Genomic DNA, 19,753 nt, shown 5'->3' on the forward strand with positions numbered 1-19,753 from the left:
TATAGTATAGGATCAACATCATAGTTAAAGTTTATGATAGACTTGATCATTTACATTTGGAACATTGTAGAGCAAAAGAGCAGTTTGTTAATCTGTGCATCAAATGAAGCATAATAGTCAATAGAAAGTTGTAACTTATCGAATAATCCTACGGCAAAGATGTGTGTCAAAGTTAAGAAACTCTTTTATTCATTTATGTTATAAAATGAACTAATATTTTGTATGTTATAGTGTGATGTGTCAGCTCATCGAGCAATCAAAGAACCCACAGCTGTGGTTGGACAAAAGTACCTTCACCTCATAACATCAAGGAACAAGTAAAAATATAAAAACTAATTTTAAATACCAGGCTTTGATAAAATAATACCTATTGTTTCAGGCATTGTAGTTAACAGCTTAACAATTAATCTAAACCAGTCACATGAAAAAGAACTCAGTTGTTTATTTTTTTGGTGGGTTTATGCTGTAGAAAACTTCTTCTGCACTGTAAAAAATGGAATCAGGCTTTGATGGCCATTTCCAACTCTTCTTAGATCACTCCAAAACAGAAATAAAGAAATCACCATTCTTTCTCTTGATAACCTTCCCAGGGAACAAATTACCCTCATAATAGTCAACAATATAATTTCCAACTGAAAAGTCTATTACTTTCTTCAACTACAAATGATTCCTGATTTTCATTGTTTGTTCCTCCAGAACAGTCATCAGGATCAGAGAACTGTCCAGGCAAAAACTCCAAATTAGTTTCATTGAAATCCTGTAAAGAAAATGTCTCACTGACATCAGTTTCCCCATCCGGCTGACTCTTTCTTCTTATCTGCTGCTTCCTTCTCATTCCTTGTTCCTTAGTACAAGTTGTAAGGTCTCTCTCAGTTTTGTTGTTTTTGTTGTTTTCCACATTTAAAACATCTGATGTTCCAATGCTCCTCCATGCTAAAACATGTAACTTCTCACATCTTTCCCTTTCTCTTGTCTCATTTTGCTTTCTTTTATTTATCTCTGCAAGAAATGAGGTTTGCCATATCACCAAAATTATTGTCTAGGCTAGCTTTAAGAAGCCCTGATAAAACTTTTTTGTTTGTTTAGCGTAAAAATTCCAGTTTTGAGAAAACGAGACATTAGATTTTTTTCGGTTCGATTCCATGGCTGCCATAAGCTTCTCTAATACACCAGAAAATTCATCCTTGGGAATAGATAAGCATCTGCTTCCTGAAACTGTCGTTTTCCATTAAATAAGAATTACCCTACAATGTTTTCTCAAAGGCAAAAAAAAAAAAAAACATCAAGAGGTTGTAGCAGGTGGTTGTATGTGGTTAAAATGGCTCTGAGCACTATGCGACTTAACTTCTGAGGTCATCAGTCGCCTAGAACTTAGAAATAATTAAACCTAAATAACCTAAGAATTCGATCCTGCGACCGTAGCGGTCGCTCGGTTTCAGACTGTAGCGCCTAGAACCGCACGGCCACTCCGGCCGGCAGTTGTATGTGGTGAAAGGGCTATAAATTTGATTTCACCCTGACATACTGGCAGCACTTCCATTTTGATGTGGGAACTCAAATTATCTTCAGTTCATACTTTGACACCCTTTTGTTTCTTCAAAATAGGCAATATGAGAGAAATGAACCAATCTTCACAAACCTGGAATCAAACGACCCAGATTTGATTCTATGATACCTAGACTCATTTGATACACACTCGGTCCAAGTGGACCAAATCTTTCCTGCTTTATAGTTAATATATCAAGGTGCTAGATTGCCTGTAGCCTTCCCACAAAACATCAAAGTTGTGCAACCATTTGATGAGTTTCAAATTTGCTAAGGGCACTTGCAGCCTCGCTGTGTGATAACCGTATTGTTTCCTGGGTCGTCGACGAGATTTGTTTCGGCGTAGTTCCAAATTTGTTCTGGAGATACACCAGCAATCTCCTTGTCTAGGTTTGAAAAGAAATCACTAATTACTTTGAGGCCCTTGAATAAATAATATTTTTCGATGTTCTTTGGAAAATGCAATCTGTGTGACGCTTCATAAAGGATTATAGCCAATCTCTGCCAGCAAAATTATTTTGAAAAGCAGGTACTTTTCACACTATTGCATCCAGATAGCACTTACCAACACAGCAAAGATCGAAAGATGTTATTGGAAAGCCGTAAGTAGACATGGAAAAGGCATGTACCACAAATACCAATTTCTCATTGTCTGTAAAAACTCGCTCATCGCCTGGTATTTTGACTGGTAGTATTGACATTGCAAGTGGAGCATTCCAGACCTCTTTTGTCTTCATCCACAATGTGTTCTTATGAACGTTATGTGAGTATATTAATGACCTGTCAGAAGCTTACCTCAGTGATAGCTGTTTGTCCAAAACATGTTTGAAAACTTCTGGGAGAGATTAATCAGTGTAGTTGCGATAAGAACGAGCCACAATCCTTCTTACATACACAGAGGTAATGAAAGTCATGGGACACCTCCTAATATCATATCGGACCTCCTTTTGCCTGGTGTAGCGCAGCAACTCTGCATGCCATGGGCTCAGCAAGCCTTTCGAAGCCCCTGCAGAAATAATGAGCCAAGCTGCCTCTATAACCATCCATATTTGCGAAAGTGTTGGCAGTGCAGAATTTTCTGCACGAACTGACCTTTCGATCATGTCCCATAAATGTTTGATGAAATTCATGTTGGGAGATCTGGGTGGCCAAACCATTTGCTTGAAATGTCCAGAATGTCTGTCATACGAATGACGAACAACTGTGGCTCGCTGGCATGGCGCCACTGTGTTGTCCATGGTGAGAGGTGATATTGAATTCCCTAATGATTTACGAAATGCTTGTCCCATGTATCTAGCTCCAAGTACCATACTGTGTTCAGTGTTTGTTAATTTCCGTCGTGCAGCCATAATAAATCAGAAGGCTTTTCACACGAATCACCCAAGTACAACTGCTCCACCAATGGACTGCCCTTTTATACCTTGGGTACATGATACTACCACCATCTGTGCATGTATATATCACTGTCTCGGTTTTTGTCACCTCAGTGTACGATCTGGGCATACTAGACAATCTTACTGTGCTAACGCAGTTGGCTCAACTGACGATAAACTGAAAAAAAATATTAGAAAAGAAACATTGTAGGGTGACATTGCGACAATCTGCACCTGTCACGTAACCCCCATCAATCTTTGAAATCTTGGATATGCCTGCATAACTTTAAAACAAATGAATGTATTGAAGTTTTTTAAACGTCAAATGCTTGCAAACAAACGTGGTTATTTAGATAGTTACTGGCAGAAACGTTAGGAAGTAGATTGAATATTGTGCGACACAAAGTTTGTGTGTTTTCGCTTCAGATAAAAGCACTTTGTTTTAACTAAAACACTGACGACCCTATATTTGCATATACGTTGGGAGAGATACTGTGGCTGTACACCTTTCAGAGATATACTTTGGATGAAACACCTGCGTGAGGCCATACTGGATTTCAGAATTTTGACAACACCTTGGACTGGATACGTCCGCAGCTCGTGGTCTCACGGTGGCGTTCTCGCTTCTCGAGCACGGTGTCCCAGGCTCGATTCCCGGCGGGTCAGGTATTTTCACCTGCCACAGGATGACTGGGTGTTGTTGTGTCGTCCTCATCATCATCATTCATCCCCATTACGGCCGGAGGAAGGCAACGGCAAACTACCTCATTTTGGACCTTGCCTAGAACGGCGTTGCGGGTCTCCCGCATCGTTCCCCTCCGATCTGTCAAGCAGCATGGGAATTCATTTCCACTCAACTAAATATGGTAGCTTCTGCGAACTACGTCACTTCCCATGTTTTGTTGTCGCTAAAGTCTTGTTATTGGATTTCGTCAACTCCGTATTTGGTGTGTTTTATACAGGGTGATTCAAAAAGAATTACACAACTTTAAAAATGTGTATTTAATGAAAGAAACATAATATAACCTTCTGTTATACATCATTACAAAGAGTATTTAAAAAGGTTTTTTTTTCACTCAAAAACAAGTTCAGAGATGTTCAATATGGCCCCCTCCAGACACACGAGCAATATCAACCCGATACTCCAACTCGTTCCACACTCTCTGTAGCATATCAGGCGTAACAGTTTGGATAGCTGCTGTTATTTCTCGTTTCAAATCATCAATGGTGGCTGGGAGAGGTGGCCGAAACACCATATCACTAACATACCCCCATAAGAAAAAATCGCAGGGGGTAAGATCACGGCTTCTTGGAGGCCAGTGATGAAGTGCTCTGTCACGGGCTGCCTGGCGGCCGATCCATCGCCTCGGGTAGTTGACGTTCAGGTTTCATAACTAACCTTTTTCGTAGGACTCTCCATACAGTTGATTGTGGAATTTGCAGCTCTCTGCTAGCTCTGCGAGTCGATTTTCCTGGGCTGCGAACAAATGCTTGCTGGATGCGTGCTACATTTTCATCACTCGTTCTCGGCCGTCCAGAACTTTTCCCTTTGCACAAACACCCATTCTCTGTAAACTGTTTACACCAACGTTTAATACACCACCTATCAGGAGGTTTAACACCATACTTCGTTCGAAATGCACGCTGAACAACTGTCGTCGATTCACTTCTGCCGTACTCAATAACACAAAAAGCTTTCTGTTGAGCGGTCGCCATCTTAGCATCAACTGACGCTACGCCTAGTCAACAGCGCCTCAAGCGAACAAATGTACAACTAAATGAAACTTTATAGCTCCCTTAATTCGCCGACAGATAGTGCTTAGCTCTGCCTTTTGTCGTTGCAGAGTTTTAAATTCCTAAAGCTGTGGTATTCTTTTTGAATCACCCTGTATTATAACCACTTCGCCCTATAAATGAATTCTGTTCCAGGACACTGAGAATCTCTCGAAAAGATACAATTTAATGATAAGAAATGTCAGATAATTATTTATTGACGTCTAAAGGTTTCAGGAGTTTTTACAAATTAAGCTTGAAGCACAGAAATGCGAGTGACTATTCAAAACACGTTGGTAAGAATAAACTATAGCTCATCATGAGAACAAAAAACATAAATAGTCTCACACAAGAGAAAGCATTAAAGGGTGACTTAGTCTTACTGTCAGTCGCTTATGACGTATAACAGGAAATTTACAAGATAATAATTTTAGAAGAATTCTTTTCCAAACGAGAACATCTTCACATAAAGCACATATGCAGACAAAACATATTCTGGCACTTGTGTAGGCATAGTTCTGCTGGTGTTTTGGTTTTTTTCAAGAGCAAAGGAAGAAGTTTACTTTGCTGACAGGGAATTGTAATTTTTCGCACAAATTAGGCCATACTTCAAGCAATCAGCATACCTATGTAGTGTTTGGGCTTCTTAAGTACTTTTCGTACTGTTACCGCAATGTAAATAACGATATAAGGTGGGCAGGTTGTTACTTTCAAAGAAGGTAATATTTTCCAAATTTGCAGTGAATGGACCAGCCGAACATTTAAATAGTTTCTGCTTTAATTCGTTTGCTAGAATGGCTGCCGCAGTCACGACGATACGTCGACAACAGAGACATCTGTAGTTGCTTTCGCGAAAGACACAACGTATCTCTGAAAGGAGAGCCTCTGTACTTGTGACGTATATACAAATCACGGCCGAGTGTACAATAAAGGCACGCAAAACACTGTAGCAGCCATGACAGTTCGCTTAGAATTGCATGTCATGAACTATAGATAGCAGCACTTCCCAATCATCTGACACAGTCATTCCTAGCCCAGGAGCAAGCACAAAAATGGCGCAATATTTAAACTAGTCGAAATAGTTTACTTGTCACAGGGTCACCCCAATTTAATGTACATCGTTAATACAGATTTTAAATAATAGCAGCCCTATAACATTCCCTTGCAGTACAGTACTCCAGAAATGATCTTTACGTTTGCCTGTTTTGTTATGTTAAGAACGACGTGTTGAGTTCCGTCTCCAAGGAAGTCCTGCATACAATCACAAATTTGGTCCGATACTTGGTAAGCTCCTATTTTGTTCATTAAAATACAGCACGGAACTGTAGGTACTGAATGTCTTCTGAAACTCAAGGATCACAACATGAACCTGAGTGCAGTTGTCTAATGGTTCAAATGGCTCTGAGCACTATGGGACTTAACATCTGAGGTCATGAGTCCCCTAGAACTTAGAACCACTTAAACCTAACTAAGGACATCACACACATCCATGCCCAAGGGAGGATTCGAACCTGTGACCGTAGCGGCCGCGCGGTTCCAGACTGAAGCGCCTAGAACCGCTCGGTCACAAAGGCCGGCTGCTGTTGTCATTGACAAAGTGAGCAAACAGAATCTCGCAATATCTCTGTTTGCGAAATCATTGTTCAATTTTACATAGATTTTCGTTCTAGAAACATTTTATAAAGCTTGAGCATGAAACACGTTCCATAGATTGAAATCAGCGATATAGGCCTATAACTATTTGCACCTGTCCAACAGCATTTTTGGAATGCAAGAATGACCTCCTCCTTTTTTCCAGTCGCTAGGCACACTTCGTTGCTTCAGTGATCCATGACAAACTGCTGCTACAAGGGGAGCAAGTTCTTTAGCATATTCTCTGTGTAAACTGATTGATTTATTGATTTCAGATATTTCATTCTGTCTAGTTGCCTGTCCACTGTTGAGCATTTTTAGGCGATTCTCCATTCCGCGATTGTTTTCCGGAATAGCGAATTCACTATGTCTGCCTTTTAGCTGTTTTCTTCAATTTCAGTGCCACTAGGGTCAGTGAGTGACTGAATAGATGATTTCTGACTTTAACTAAGAGCAAACCTTCTTAGGGTTTTTAGTCATATCGTTAGACAAGATTTTACTTTGAAATGCATAGAAAGTTTCTCACATCACTCTCCTCATTTTGGCTTCTTTCAGCTTATGTTTGTCCACCACGCTTTGCTTAAATCAGGGATGTATCACTCTTCAAGTCCTGTCATCAGTATCTAATAGTCAGCGACTTTTAGTGGAATACACTTATGAGCTAAAACATTATGACCACCTCCTAAATAGCTTGTTTGTCCATCGTTGGAACGAAATACATCCCTCATTCTGAATATCTGGGATCCGACAGTTTGTTCTACATCTACATCCACACTCCGCAAGCCACCTGACGGTGCGTGGCGGAGGGTACCTTGAGTACCGTCCGCAGCACGTGGTCGTGCGGTAGCGTTCTCGCTTCCCACGCCCGGGTTCTCGGGTTCAATTCCCGGCGGGGTCAGGGATTTTCTCTGCCTCGTGATGACTGGGTGTTGTGTGATGGCCTTAGGTTAGTTAGGTTTAAGTAGTTCTAAGTTCTAGGGGACTGATGACCATAGATGTTAAGTTCCATAGTGCTCAGAGCCATTTGAACCATTTGGTACGGATCCCACACTGCTGAGCAGTATTCAAGCAGTGGGCGAACAAGCGTACTTTAACCTACGTCCTTTGTTTTCGGATTGCATTTCCTTAAGATTCTTCCAATGAATCTCAGTCTGGCATCTGCTTTACCAACGATCAACTTTATATGATCATTCCATTTTAAATCACTCCTAATGCCTACTCCCAGATAATTTATGGAATTAACTGCTTCCAGTTGCTGACCTGCTATTTTGTAGCTAAATGCATTCACAGCACATTACACTTGTCTACATTGAGATTCAATTGCCATTCCCTGCACCATGCGTCAATTCGCTGCAGATCCCCCTGCATTTCAGTACAATTTTCCATTGTTACAACCTCTCGATACACCACATCATCTGAAAAAAGCCTCAGTGAACTTTCGATGTCATCCACAAGGTCATTTATGTATATTGTGAATAGCAACGGTCCTATGACACTCCCCTGCGGCGCACCTGAAATCACTCTTACTTCGGAAGACTTCTCTCCATTAAGAATGACATGCTGCGTTCTGTTATCTAGGAACTCTTCAATACAATCACACAATTGGCCTGATAGTCCATATGCTCTTACTTTGTTCATTAAACGACTGTGGGGAACTGTATCGAACGCCTTGCTGAAGTCAAGAAAAACGGCATCTACCTGGAAACTCGTGTCTATGGCCCTCTGAGTCTCGTGGACGAATAGCGCGAGCTGGGTTTCACACGACCGTCTTTCTCGAAACCCATGCTGATTCCTACAGAGTAGATTTCTAGTCTCCAGAAAAGTCATTATACTCGAACATAATACGTGTTCCAAAATTCTACAACTGATCGACGTTAGAAATATAGGTCTACAGTTCTGCACATCTGTTCGACGTCCCTTGTTGAAAACGGGGATGACCTGTGCCCTTTTCCAATTCTTTGGAACGCAACGCTCTTATAGAAACCTATGGTACACCGCTGCAAGAAGGGGGCAAGTTCGTTCGCGTACTCTGTGTAAAATCTAACTGGTATCCCATCAGGTCCAGCGACCTTTCCTCTTTTGAGCGATTTTAATTGTTTCTCTATCCCTCTGTCGTCTATTTCGATATCTACCATTTTGTCATCTGCGCGACAATCTAGAGAAGGAACTACAGTGCAGTCTACCTCTGTGAAACAGCTTTGGAAAAAGACACTTAGTATTTCGGCCTTTAGTCTGTCATCCTCTGTTTCAGTACCATTTTGGTTCGTAGGTTTGTGGAGGTATGTGGCATTAGATGTCTATGCACGTGTTATGCAATTCGTGTAAATAATTAGTTGCTGATTTGCATGTGTGGTGATGGCGCCCGATAGCAACCCAGATGGGTTCCATAGGATTTACATCAGGTGAATTTGGTCGCCGAGAGATCAATGTGAGTTCACTATAATGCTCCTCAAACCACTGTAGCATGCGTCTGGCTCCTTCGTATGGACAATTATCCTGCTGAAAGACGACGTCGCCATCAAACATGAAAGAAAACAGGTGATTCGCAGCTGTCACTGTGTCTTTGAGTACAACCACAGGTCCCATGCAAACACAGGAGAATGTCTCCCATGGCATAATGCTGCTCCCACCAGCCTGCGTCCGTGGCACGCAGGGCCGCTGGGAGTTGGCGTGCAAGGCGAGTGGCGGCAAGCATAGGGGGCGGAAAATTCAGCCAAATCGCTTTGATCGGATTCGTTTCAATGTCTCCATATCTGCTTCACACAATTACACTACTGGCCATTAAAATTGCTACACCACGAAGATGACGTGCTACAGACGCGAAATTTAACCGACAGGAAGAAGATGCTGTGATATGCAAATGATTAGCTCTTCAGAGCATTCACACAAGGTTGGCGCCGGTGGCGACACCTACAACGTGCTGACATGAGGAAAGTTTCCAACCGATTTCTCATACACAAACAGCAGTTGACCGGCGTTGCCTGGTGAAACATTGTTGGGATGCCTCATGTAAGAAGGAGAAATGCGTACTATCACGTTTCCAATATTGATAAAGGTCGGATTGTAGCCTATCGCGATTGAAGTTTGTCGTATCGTGACATTGTTGCTCGCGTTGGTCGAGAGCCAATGACTGTTAGCAGAAGATGGAATCGGTGGGTTCAGGAGGGTAATACGGATCGCCGTGCTGGATCCCAACAGCCTCGTATTACTAGCCGTCGAGATGACATCTTATCTGCATGGCTGTAACGGACCGTGCAGCCACGTCTCGATCCCTGAATCAACAGATGGGGACGTTTACACGACAACAACCATCTGCACGAACACTTCGACGACATTTGCAGCAGCAAACACTATCAGCTCGGAAACCATGGGTGCAGTTACCCTTCACGCTGCATCACATACAGGAGCTCCTGCGATAGTGTACTCAACGACGAACCTGGGTGCACGAATGGCAAAACGTCATTTTTTCGGATGAATCCAGGATCTGTTTACAGCATCATGATGGTCGCGTCCGTGTTTGGCGACATCGGGGTGAACGCACATTGGAAGCGTGTATTCGTCATCGCCATACTGGTGTATCACCCAGCGTGATGGTATGGGGTGCCATTGGTTACACGTCTCGGTCACCTCCTGTTCGCATTGACGGCACTTTGAACAGTGGATGTTACATTTCAGATGTGTTATGACCCGTGGCTCTACCATTCATTCGATCACTGCAAAACCCTACATTTAAGCAGTATAATGCACGACCGTATGTGGCAGTTACTGTATGGGCGTTTCTGGATACAGAAATGTTCAACTGCTGTCCTGGCCAGCACATTCTCCAGGTCTCTCACCAATTGAAAACGTCTGGTCAATGGTGGGCGAGCAACTGGCTCGTCACAATACACCAGTCACTACCCTTGATGAACTGTGGTATCTCAATGCCCAGGCGTACCAAGGCCGTTATTATGGCCAGAGGTGATTGTTCTGGGTACTGATTTCTCAGGATCTATGCAACCAAATTGCGTGAAAATGTAATCACATGTCAGTTCTAGTGTAATATATTTGTCCAATGAATACCTGTTTATCATCTGAATTTCTTCTTGGTGTAGCAATATTAATGGCCGGTCGTGTATTTAATCCTTTCCTAATAGTGCAATGTATATCTGACTGTTCGAATTAAAATACGAAACGTCTGTATGTTGGAACCACATTAACAACGGCAGGTATTCTTAAGCCTAGTTTACACGACGGCAATGGGTTGCGCCATTCGTTGCGTGGAATGAGTTGCACGCAAGTGATTTCATATGTGACTGTAGACACAGTGACACCACTATATACTTCAGTTTCGTCGTTTTGTGGGTCCCTGAATCGTGTCTAAAATGGATGTTTTGGCAGCTGCACGTCGCACGAGTTGTGATGGAGTTAATGCTTGTTGCGTGGAATCGCATGAAGCACTGTCGCCAGAACTGAAATTACATATCATATTGCGTGCATTACAATGGAGAACACTCGGAACGCTATAAGATACAGTTTAAGTTGGTGATGATGCTACTTCATTAACACCAATAATTATTAACATTAACAGTAATAATTATTAACATTAGCAACAACAATTACTCGAAACAGGCTGCATTAAGAAGAGAATGGTTTGCAAACTACTCTCTCGAAGATAGATCTTTACAGTGGCAATATTTCAAAATCCTAACATGTGTGGCCGGCCGCGGTGGTCTAGCAGTTCTAGGCGCTCAGTCAGGAACCGCGCGACTGCTATGGTCGCAGGTTCGAATCCTGCCTCGAGCATGGATGTGTGTGATGTCCTTAGGTTAGTTAGGTTTATGTAGATCTAAGTTCTAGGGGACTTATGACCACAGATGTTGAGTCCCATAGTGCTCAGAGCCGTTTGAACCATTTTGAGCCTAACATGTGTGAATGGGGAGCACTGCAGCAACGTTTTAAATAGATCAATACTGAATAAAGAATGCAGCTTCTTGAATTTGTATAATCTTCCATCCTGTCAACAATATTCCTTAACCAAGAGTTGGTCAACTCTAACGATGGTATTTTAGTCTTGTAGACGAGAGCATTGCCACAGCTATAATTACACTTGTTTGTATTTTTCTTAATTCAGTTGTAAATGTGCTCCTAACTCAATAAATTTGGCCCTGCAGTTCAGATATTGTCAAACCATCTATGTTATGATCGCACATGATGGTCTCAGCGGCAGCAATATTTTGCTTATTTTTGTAATCAGCCTTACTGAAATCCCACAAACACCTATGCAAAGCATAGATATCCAAAAAGCGAACATTATTCTCCGTTCTCCACTTCATATTTCAGCTTGTCTACACTCTACGAACACACATAACCTCAAAACTCTTGCAACTAGTGTCGCCAAAGTTGGAACACACCGAAAGTGTTCAGTTTCACCAACGAGTTGCGCAAACGCGCGGCGCGCATGCGCAGTGGCTGGTAGCGCAGTTGCCTGCAACCTTGTGTCGTCGTGTAACCTAGGCTTTACTTGCGAAGGAACATCCCCAATGGAGATATTACTCGTACTAAGTAGACGCCTGTTGCCGTACAGGGAGCCCCGTGGCTTCCCGGCAGGTGCATTTGACTGATGAAACTCCGTCCACCATTCATTTATTCCGAGCCGTTAGCGTAATACAGAAAGCCGCATACTGTCCGTTGATTGTTTATTGTAACTTCAGAGTACTATCAGTGCACATTCTTTTGAGTTTTATAAAATACGGGTGGAGAAAGAAGCGTCCATATGGTGAGTACGGTTTCCTATTTTAATTGTATTAATTTCTAATTCTAAATAGTCTCTGTTTTATAGTCGCTGTTTTAGCACTTTAATTGCTGACGGCAGAGTCTATACAGAACTTTAAACCCTCGATCGAACGCAACGTTCTCCCAAAGTGGCCGCAATTCACCTTTGAAATTAAAAATTAAGTTTTCGCTGAAGTTTATAACATTTGTGCCGTGATAAGTTAGGCTAATTTACTCTAATTACCTTTCCTATTGCCTTTTCGGAGTGATAATATTTTTATTAGTAACGCCACTTGGAAAACGTCATTTATACCCAGTAAGTAAGTGTAGGAACGAAGGATTTTTAAGCAATAGTAGCACAGTTAATTCTCAAAATAATGTAGGCATCTTTATCTCCTTTTAAGGAAGGAGGACGTACTTTTGTGCCAATACGCATTTGATTCTTGTGGTAAACTGACTTTATTAAATTTTGTCAGTAATGTAATTATGATTTCTAACTTTCTGATTTCTAATCTATCATAAAAATGTTCGTACATCAGCTCAGTTGTCTTAACGAATTTTGCCGCCCTGTAGGATCAATTTAATGCCCCCGCTCCGTACAGCTACATATGTTTTGTAAATTTCATTCGTTGTGTCATTGATACATGACTTGCTACTTTCTCATATTACACTGTCTGACACAAACGAGTTTTTGATGCCATTGGCTTCGGTCATTAATATCAGAATGAATATTCGAAACGAGTTCTTCTCCGTTTTATTTACATACCAACACGCATTGGAAAAGAACTGACATAATTTTAGTGCGATTTTCGGCCCCCAATCGAAGAGAAATGACGTAATTTTACTGCGATTTATGGCTTTTATTCGAAGATAAATGGTACGATATTTACAGTGTGCTGTAGCACAGTAGCACATGATCACCAGCCGCGACTGACTATAGCATCATTATGCAGCAGCATACTCAAAGGAGAGGTGACTTCAATAACAGACAATTAACAACAGAGAAACATTATGTTGCGCTTTTTCCCTGGTTGCTTATCATCTCCAGTATATCACCGATATTCTCATTGTTAAACCCAACCGTATAGGGAGGCATCGTCAGCCAGAAGCGAATCCTCGCTTTCCGACTAATTGGCTATACTATTTACTAATGTTAAAACAGTACACTTAAGTACATTCCGTATCACATTAACATATATAAGACTGGTTTCGTATTTAGATAGATTAATTCACTCCGCCTTACTGGCTTTGTGGCCAATTGTAACCTAAATTAGTAAACTCTTCGTAAAAATTAAGAGATACTGCATAGCGTTATCGACAACGTCACTGACACGCCGGGAAAACAACGAGAGTGTCAGAAGTGGAAGGAAAAATATATACGCTCTAAAATGTCTACAGTAACACAAAATAAAATATTATAGAACAGAAGAGTGAGAATGTAATTTGTTTGCAAATTTGTTCAACCAAGTACCAATAAACAATTTCATTAGTTTTATCCAAAAATTGTTTCAAGGACCACAGAAAGGAAAAAATAACCTTCTGGGGCTCAGTTTCGTAATCAGAAACGACAGAAGGAAAGGCAAAAAGATAAACTGACACGTTCTGTTACGAAATTTTTGACCAAATCTGTAATCGTCGGTCAAGAAACTCTTGCCTCTGCCACGTGCTCAACGTTTGGGTCTGAAACTACGGAAGCAAGTGAAGACAGGACATGTTACGCTCCTACACCCTCTGGTGGTCTCAACGAAACATTGACACATGTCATGTTGCTGCTGAAGAATCTTCAAGCAGTTTGTGAGAATTTGATACGAATGAATTTTCGGATTGCCAGCATTTATCATTGACTTTGAGAAGACACGAAACAAGTGATTCCCACAATGAAAATTTGAAGTCATTTGTACAGTTGAATAATATGTCACAGACAAAGAAGACTGTAAATCAGATGCAACTGATACCAATAGAGGAGGGAAAAAAGCACTAGTGTGATGTACTAGAAACGATTATTACTGTTATTAAGTTCTTGTCGCGACAGTGTCTGACTTTTCGCGGTTCTTCCAAAAAAAATATGTGAACATGATAATGGAAATTTTTTAAAAGCAATAGAGACGCTGGCATCTTTTGATTCAGCTATGCCGGAACATATTCGCAGAATTGAATAAAAATCTGACCCAAGTCGGATGAGTATGGCACACTATTTAGATCACATTCAAAATGAAATTATTGATTTACTAAGCAGAATGATAAAAAACATATTTTGAAGAAAGTAAGAGATTCTAAATATGTTTCCATCATATTAGACTGCACGTCAGATGCAAGCCATACAGAACAAATAACAGTAATATTTAGGCATGTTTATCTAAAACACACAGACAAGAAAGTATAGGTATGTGAACATTTCATTGGTTTCTGCCCGATTATCGGTTTAGCTGGCGAGGGTTTGTTAAATTTCGTTTTGAATTTATTTTCTTAATTGAACCTGGACGTACAAAACTTGTGTGTACAGGGTTATGATAATGGCTCTAACATACGTGGAAAACACAACCGACTGCAGAAAACAATTTTGGACATCAATAAGCATGCATTTTACAATCCATGCTCAGCTCATAGCTTGAACTTAGTGGTAAATGACACAGCAAAATTTCTCACCAGACCATCAATTTCTTCGACATTATTCAAGAAATTTACGTCTTCTTTTCAGCATCGACAATTAGGTGGTCAGTCATTTGCAAACATTTACCAGAGGTAAAGCTAAAAGCTTTAAGTGCTACGAGATGGTCTAGCAGAATTGAAGCAACCAAGCCCTTACGGTTCTACACAGAAAACGTATTTGATTCTCTGTTGGAAATATCAGAAGCCTCTTCTAGTTGGGATTGCACCACCAGTCTCAAAGAAAAGTCACTTGCTTTAAAAATTCAAAATCATAAATTCATTTGTACTGTTGTAATTTGGTACGATGTTGCGAGCGAAATTAATTTTTGAAGTACAATGATGTAAAACCCGACGATTAATACCCAGATATTCATCAATTTGTTAAAGAGCTCGACTGACGAATTCACACAATATCTTACAGATGAAAACTTTGACATAGGTTTAAAGGAAGCTACTAATGTACAAACAAACTAAATGCTGAAGCAAGTTTCCCTCCAGTAAATATACTTCGTCCAAAAAGAAAACCGACTCAGTTTCAATATGAACATCGTGACGAAGTTTTGTTAGAATCCGAAACGAATTTCAGAGTAGGGTTTTTTTTCCGAATTCTAGATCAGACATTAATTTCCTTAAAAAACAGATCTGAAGAATTAAAAAATTTAGACGACGTTTTTGGTTTTTTCAGTAGTACATTATTTACTTACCCTAAAGAAGAACTGATGAAACGTTGTAAATGTTTGCATATGAAACTTACAGACCATTCCAGAAATGAAACAGATTCCAGAAATGAACCCGACATTGACGATACTGATTTTAAGGTTCCATTTCCTAGAAAATAAGTCTTGTGGTCTATATAACATTCTTCAGAATCTTTTCAAAAATGATTTAGCTAATATCAACGTTTCCCAACACAGCAATAGAGCTAAGAATATTTCTAACTCAGCCAGTCACAGTTGCATCTGGTGACAGATAATTTTCGAAATTAAGAATTGTAAAAAATTATCTAAGAACAGCTATACAATAACAGAGGCTTACAAATTTGGCTATTATTTCAGCAGAACACGATATCTTAGTTTAGGTACTAAAAGACAATAGAAGATTTCGCAATTATGAAAGCAAGAAAAGTTCTAATTGTATGAGTATATGTAAATGTCGAAGAAACTTTCACTCAAGTCAGCAAACTAGCTAGAATTAAAAAGTATTCTTCTATTTGCCAACAATGATTCTCATTTATATATAATAGCTAATGAATTAGTATGTAGATGGATTTTCTTTTTGTAAAAATTGTTATTAATGAAATTCTATAACATGAAAATGCCGATGACAAGTCTTTAATTCGAGCGCGAAAAAAAAATCTTTGTTGGGGGGAGGGGGGAGTCTGGAAAATCTAGCTTACACGCAGGCGCTATGGAGGCAAGGGGCAAGCAACGGGCCTGGTGGCACGCTGTGCACATTTCGAGCAGCCATTCACCTCGATGACGGCGTTTGCGATGACCAGCGACCTGGTGTAGCAAAAATGTGATTCACCAGAAGAGCCGACACATTTGCATTGATCAAGGTTGAATCCCAATGGTCCCGTGCCCACTGCAATTGTAGTTGACAATGTCATTGGTTCAACATGTGAACATGTAGGGGTGGTCTGCTGCACAGCTACATGTTCAACAATATATGACGAATAGTGTCCTCCAAAACACTTGTGCATGCACCAGCATTGTGCTCTTTTGACAGAGAAGCCACAGATCACCATTTATCCTTCTTTAAGAAGTAGACAAGCCTCTGAACTCTACGTTCTGTGAAGAGTCGTGGACGTCCAATGTTTAGCGTCTAGTGGTAGTTTCACTGTATTTCTGTTTCTTTCCAGAGATGCTCACAACAGTATCACAAGAACATTCGACCAGCTTCAATGCTTTCAAGTTACTCATTCACAGGCTCTAAATAATAATAACCTGTCTTTTGTCGTAGTTGCTTATATCAGTAGATTTCCCCACTTGCAGCTAGGGTGATTCCCCATCTATGTCTGCTCCTTTTACATACTTTTGTTACCACGTCATGTGCCCGCAGTGCCACCAGGCATCATCCAACGTCGTGATGGGTAGTGGACATAATGTTCCGGCTTATCATTGTAGTGTTCGTACGTATGCTCAGTTCTTAGCCATGGAATTCTTTTCTGGGGGACAGATGCACAAAATATAAATTCAAATTTAAACTACAGAAAATGGATACAAGAATAATAATGGTCATTAATAAAACAACTCAGCTCATTTTACAGACCAACTCTAAATATTGGAAATTTTTAGTACCCATGTAAGTATTCTTACCAATCAATTATGCTAGTAAAAAGACTTTGATAATGACTGAACAAACAGATGTATCGATGGCCAAGGACCAAAACTGAGACTGAACTTACATTTACTGAGGAAAAAAGTAGCAAAAACCTCAAAACATCAAAAATCAACAAGATTAATAAAACAAATTTACTTAAAAATCAGTTAAAAGTAGTTGTTAATCAATACATTATGTACAGTAAAGGATTACTAGGATAACACAGAGGAGTGATTTGGTAAAAAATGTAACAAATAAAGAATAATAAAATACCTCTGCCAAGTCACAACATGGTTTTGTACTATGGTACCTTTATAATATACACTACTGGCCATTAAAATTGCTACACCATGATGATGACGTGCTACAGACGCGAAATTTAACCGACAGGAAGAAGATGCTGTGATATGCAAATGATTAGCTTTTCAGAGCATTCACACAAGGTTGGCGCCGGTGGCGATACCTACAACGTGCTGACATGAGGAAAGCTTCCAACCGATTTCTCATACACAAACAGCAGTTGACCGGCGTTGCCTGGTGAAACGTTGTTGTGAGTCCTCGTGTAAGGAGGAGAAATGCGTACCATCACGTTTCCAACATTGATAAAGGTCAGATTGTAGCCTATCGCGATTGCGGTTTATCGTATCGCGACATTGCTGCTCGCCTTGGTCGAGATCCAATGACTGTTAGCAGAATATGGAATCGGTGGGTTAATGAGGGTAATTCGGAACGTCGTGCTGGATCCCAACGGCCTCGTGTCACTAGCAGTCGTGATGACAGGCATCTTATCCGCATGGTTGTAACGGATCGCGCAGCCACGTCTCGATCCCTGACTCAACAGATGGGGACGTTTGCAAGATAACAACCATCTGCACGAACAGTTTGACGACGTTTGCAGCAACATGGACTATCAGCTCGGAGACCATGGCTGCGGTTACCCTTGACGCTGCATCACAGACAGGAGCGCCTGTGATGGTGTACTCAACGACGAACCTGGGTGCACGAATGGCAAAACGTCATTTTTTCGGATGAATCCAGGTTCTGTTTACAGCATCATGATGGTCGCATCCGTGTTTGGCGATATCGCGGTGAACGCACATTGGAAGCGTGTATTCGTCATCGCCATAGTGGCGTATGACCCGGCGTTATGGTATGGGTTGCCATTGGTTACACGTCTCGGTCACCTCTTGATCGCATTGACGGCACTTTGAACAGTAGACGTTACATTTCGGATGTGTTACGACCCGTGGCTCTACCCTTCATTCGATCCCTGCGAAACACTACTTTTGAGCAGGATAATGCACGCCCGCATGTTGCAGGTCCTGTACGGCCTTTTCTGGATACAGAAAAGGTTCGACTGCTGCCCTGGCCAGCACATTCTCTAGATCTCTCACCAACTGAAAACGTTTGGTCAATGGTGGCCGAGAAACTGGCTCATTACAATATGCCAGTCACTACTCTTGATAAACTGTGGTATCGTGTTGAAGCTGCATGGGCAGCTGCACCTGTACACGCCATTAAACTCTGTTTGACTCAATGCCCAGGCGTATCAAGGCCGTTATTATGGCCAGAGGTGGTTGTTGTGGGTACTGATTTCTCAGGATCTATGCACCCAAATTGCGTGAAAATGTAATCACATGTCAGTCCTTGTATAATACAGGGTGATTCAAAAAGAATACCACAACTTTAAAAATGTGTATTTAATGAAAGAAACATAATATAACCTTCTGTTAAACATCATTACAAAGAGTATTTAAAAAGGTTTTTTTTCACTCAAAAACAAGTTCAGAGATGTTCAATATGGCCCCCTCCAGACACTCGAGCAATATCAACCCGATACTCCAACTCGTTCCACACTCTCTGTAGCATATCAAGCGTATAAATTTGGATAGCTGCTGTTATTTCTCGTTTCAAATCATCAATGGTGGCTGGGAGAGGTGGCCGAAACACCATATCCTTAACATACCCCCATAAGAAAAAATCGCAGGGGGTAAGATCAGGGCTTCTTGGAGGCCAGTGATGAAGTGCTCTGTCACGGGCTGCCTGGCGGCCGATCCATCGCCTCGGGTAGTTGACGTTCAGGTAGTTACGGACAGATAAGTGCCAATGTGGTGGCGCTCCATCCTGCTGAAATATGAATTGTTGTGCTTCTTGTTCGAGCTGAGGGAACAGCCAATTCTCTAACATTTCCAGATACTGTAGTCCAGTTACAATAGCACCTTCGAAGAAAAAGGGACCAAAAACTTTATTGGCTGAAACGGCACGTTCACCTTAGGCGAGTCACGTTCATACTGAGTTGTTTCCCGCGGATTCTCAGTGCCCCATATACATACATTGTGACGGTTGATTTTCCCGTTAGAGTGGAAAGTTGCTTCATCACTAAACACAATCTTTGAAACGAAAGATTCATCTGTTTCCATTTGAGCAAGGATAAAATCACAGAAATCGATTCTTTTAATCTTATCAGCTGCAGACAGTGCTTGAACCAATTTCAGACGATAAGGTTTCATAACTAACCTTTTTCGTAGGACTCTCCATACAGTTGATTGTGGAATTTGCAGCTCTCTGCTAGCTCTGCGAGTCGATTTTCCTGGGCTGCGAACAAATGCTTGCTGGATGCGTGCTACATTTTCATCACTCGTTCTCGGCCGTCCAGAACTTTTCCCTTTGCACAAACACCCATTCTCTGTAAACTGTTTATACCA

Source organism: Schistocerca nitens, chromosome 3, assembly GCF_023898315.1.
Source record: "Schistocerca nitens isolate TAMUIC-IGC-003100 chromosome 3, iqSchNite1.1, whole genome shotgun sequence".
Lineage (NCBI taxonomy): Eukaryota > Metazoa > Arthropoda > Insecta > Orthoptera > Acrididae > Schistocerca > Schistocerca nitens.